Genomic DNA, 4,808 nt, shown 5'->3' with positions numbered 1-4,808 from the left:
ACACACACACACACACACACACACACACACTCCCTCCCTCTCTCCCTCCCTCCCTCCCTCCTAGTGTTCTTCCAGTTTTGCAACTAATAACTACTGCTGAACACTACAGCCATTTAGCCCAATGGCTTGGGAGTTGTGGTACTAATAAAAAAAACGATGTCATTTCCATCTTAACTAAAGATGGATTAAAATTAGTGGATATAACACTGTGGTTATGTGAAAGCTGATCAAAGGTTTGGAACATTAAAAACCCCAGGGGAGAGATGTGGGCAGAGTGAGGTGAGGTAACCAACATTACTTTAATAAATGCAAACTCTATATATAATAAGCATGCCATATATTTATTAAGTAAACACACCAGATTTATCATCGTAATATTGATTGAAGAAATTGCTTAATTTAATCAATTTTGTAACAAACACATTTTACTACCTGTCAGTTTGCAAAATGTTGTGGTTATTGTTTTCATTTAACTTGCCCTCCAAATTATTACTTTTGTTACCCTCTCAAATGTGAATCCAGGATAGGAAGGAATTAAGAATTAACCTAAATCAAATATTCAAATTTAGACCAGCAGCAGGTTCATGGTCTAATTCCAGAGGCTAAAATAATTTACTTTCTTTTGGATAAGAGAAAAGGCATAATTCATAATGGTAAGCATTGTCCTTTGCTAGCAGGAGCAAAGTGCTCTGGCCTTAAAATAATACCTTTTACAGAATAATTATATTTTATCACTATACAGTTTTCTAAACTATTAAAGTTTTCTTAATGTGTTAGCACAGCAGTCTAGTTGATAAAAGGAAGTATAATGTAAAAAACCTGTTAAACCACATCAAATGAATTGCAAAATAAATCCTCTTAGTTTTTCTGTAAAAACTGTCATATATTTATTGTGGTAATATGAATGTTTTCTTACCACTTGCGGGAACATGTGCATAATGTACTTGTGCCATTGGAAATGTGAGTAAAACATTCAGATCAATAAAACAGTTATACCAGCTGTAAATGGATTTTTCATATTCACTGTATTTCATGTTGGTTTGGTTCATCCCTGGGTTCATAAACGCACTTCAACTACAGTGACATAGTGGTAAATCAGGCCTTCTCAGCTAAGTTCTCTAACTTGTTTTACATATATGCACATCCCATTCAGAGGGATTTGAACTATATAAGTGGTGAAAAATTAGCCTCTATATTATATACACCATAATGCCAATGCATTCCATTCTACTTCCTTATTTTCAGGCACAGATTTCTCAAAGTCTTCTTTATGAGTTGAGATTACTTACAGTTTTCTTCACAAAGATACCAATTAGTTATAAACCCAAATCTTTTCTTATTCAATTCCCAAGAAAAAAACAACAAAAGGGTAAGGATTTACACATGATTTAAGGAATGTGTTCAGTTTGGGTTTTTTTCTTCTCTTTTCATTGGGGTATCTTAAAATGGATTAGACTTCCTTTAATTTCTGCTAGTACACAGCACAGATAAAATGTGAGCTTTCCCCATTTTGTATAAAATACTTTGAGAAATGAAGAAGTGGGTTTGATTTTTCTAGATGACCATGTAAGTGAGAAGTAATTTGATTGAAGTCAGTGGATTTAAATTCTTTTGCCTGAAGCAAAGGCATAATAGGATAGCTCTGCACCATAGGCAGTGGCAATTGCTAGGCATTGCTGGTATAGCTGATTAGCAGCTGCAATGGCTGGTACTTTTGCTCCCCTTTCCAGCCCCAATCACTTGCCCCTCTTTAGTTATGCATCTGGCATAAAGAGTAACAATTTTAAAAGTAAGTCCCATTTCCAGAAATAATTTAGGCCCAGATTTTAAAACTAATTTAGAGGCCTAACTCCAATACCACTCAATACCTAAAAATAGGGGTGCTAGGACTGAAATTTGTAAAAGTATTTTGGCATTACTTCACTCAGTGTTACCTAGACAAAGTGACTTAGCTAAAACCTATTTTTTTTATATTTTAGGCACCTAGAACACAGACAGAAGTGACAATTTTCACCCAATTTGGCCACAGGAAGCAGTTTATAGCCAAACACAAGTGCACAGCTACAGACAGCTTCAAAAATGGCTGATCAGGTGAAAATCTGACCCCTCATTGTATGAAGGGGCAGATGAAGACATTTCAAAACAGAGCTTCTGTAACTTCTGTTTGTGCTGCCTCCCAGCTTTGAGCTATTTGCAGAATGGGAGGAGGGTAAGAGAGAGGAGGGAGTTTGGTCTGGGTTTTTTTCAGTCCCCGCTGGGGATGAGGTGATGTATTGGAGCTCCTCCCCCCAAGGTGGGGGAGGGCTTCAATTAACCCACCCCACCCTCCAGCACTGGCTGAGGAACCCCTAGAATGAGCTCCCTCTGCTCCCTTTCCTCCCTCCCATTCTGAAACTGGGACAGGTTGGAAGAGAGAAGGGGCCATTGCTAGGGGAAACCAGCTGCAGGGTCCTAGCCAGCAGCTAGATTCCCCTCCCCACTGGAACCAAGAGTGAACTTTTATTTTGTCCAGGGGATTGTTATAACTCAGAATGCTTCCTGCAAATCATTCTGTTACAGTGGGAAGCTGCATTTCTGTCTGCACCCTTAATATCCTTGATATGTTTGAAAGCCAAAACAACTTAGGCTCCTAAAGGCCTAAATCAATGTGAATGATGGGACTTGGGCTCCTAAATGTATTGAAACTTTGAAAAGTTTTACACAAACATTCCTAAAGGAGAATCTAAATTGAAAATCCCTCCAAAGAGTCCCTGGATTTCACATTTCTCTCCACTCCTACATATTCCACAAGTTGAATGTTGAAATATATCATTGATAAATTCAAATATTTTTCAAGAAAAAACATTGTTTTCTAATCAAATGGCCCTTACATATGTTTGCCAACTGGTGCTGCTTCCTTACTTAGGTACAGCTGAGAAAATTTATGCCAGGTCTCTTTTAAGTACAGGTCACTTCAGCACAGGTTAGGAAGAAGTATTTCCATCAGAGTATTCTGTTAAAATACTGGCAGAACATACTATGGCATCCTATTTCCCTACATATATACTAGATGCAAATCACCAGGTAATCACATATGTGACTACAGCACATTTGAATGTGGCCTTGGATTCTCCCCTGTGCCTTTGCTCCCCGTGGGGCAGAAACTTCCATCCATTTTATTTAATCACTACTAAATTTAAGGTACAGTGGGTCTCCCTGCAATTTACAGTATGTCAGCAGATCATTGTGTCTTTATGGAGCATCCCTGAATTCTGTGGTGAATCCTCCGGAACTGACAATCCACCTGTTTACGGTGAATTGCAGGACTGAAGATTTATTAAATCATTTTGATGTAAAATATCAAGAATCAAACATAGTTATCAATGAAGTCAACTATGTTCAACTTCTGTGCTTAATGCTAGGGCCTCATATCCTTCTGCTCCTACAATATCTCCAGTTTTGTTTTGCATTATTTTAATTCCACCTTGACACTGATGACAGCCTTCATATTCTTTTTCTTTCCTTCTTCCACCTCCATGTTTGCACTAAATTTCTTTCTGGCCCTTTATATAAAATGCCTTTTCAAAATCGGTTTGCCTCACATGCAGCCTCTCCCCATTTAACTGCTTCAAAAGCCGTACCTCTGTCAGGTTACTTACAAAAAATGGCTTCACACATTTCTCTGTGCATGAGTGTGCACTCCTACAGAATGTCTAATGAGGAATCAATTTAGAATCCTAAATATGTTCTAGTTGCTCTAGAGAAGCAAGCAGGAAACAGTCTCCTTCCCTGTAGAACTTTTGATCTAAATTTAGACTTAACAGGGGAAGAAAATGAACAAGAGGAGAGAAAAGAAAGAGACAGAAACAAGGTTAATAAAATAAAATCAGGTAGTTACTTGGTTATGGCATGTACCACATCCCAATGGTTATTTGTGCACATGTGTTTACATGTACATGTATATGCACACACAGTATTTGTGTCCCCATGTAGGTATCTAAAAATACGCATATGAATTTAAACGGTAACTCCTGCCCCACCTTTTCTCTTCTCCTTTTTTAAAATTTTCTCACTAGCATCAAATTTAACTTCGACTAAATTCTTCAAGGCAGAGTTCTGTGTTTTCATCTTTTTACTCTACAGCAGCACAAATAAAATTAAACAACAATGTAATTAATATGAACTGACCACGTAACCTCCCTAGGTATCTATTGCTGAAAATCAAGATGAAGTGGGTATAAAAATGCTTAGAACTCAAAGTATTCTATGTAGGTGAATGTGCCTTTTACAGTGTTATTAATAAGCATGACTTGCACATTTTACAGATGAGGAAACAAGCATAGGTATCACTCACCAATGATATCACAGTGAATTTCCAGCAGGGCTAGAGATATAACCAACGTTTCCTAACTCCCATGTCTTTGGTGTCAGTTCCTGAAATGTTCAAACATTAAGAATGACTTTGGCCATCTTATTTCTCAGGTAGTTGAACTCAGTCCTAATTTTCAGAACATGCTTAGCACATATCAACTGGGAATCAGGCCTCTTCAAGATGAGTCAAAAATTGATCATTCTAAAGACCTTAATTTAAGATTAATTTAACATATTAATCACTGTTCTCATAACTCCTTCCCCTTCCCCTCCCCAAAATAGCCAACCTTTACTACCCCATTTATGTAAGACAACCAGTGAAATATACTGGTGTTTTAGGTCTCACCTTCTGGTAATGAACACATGTAGTGAATGGTTACTAGCAATAACAGTCATTGTAAATATTTTATCATTACTGGTATATTCACCATAAATATAATTATATGTTTATATTCAAA

Source organism: Gavialis gangeticus, unplaced genomic scaffold, assembly GCF_001723915.1.
Source record: "Gavialis gangeticus isolate Ggan-Ray unplaced genomic scaffold, GavGan_comp1, whole genome shotgun sequence".
NCBI classification, from domain to species: Eukaryota; Metazoa; Chordata; order Crocodylia; family Gavialidae; genus Gavialis; species Gavialis gangeticus.
This window is presented reverse-complemented; position numbering follows the sequence as displayed.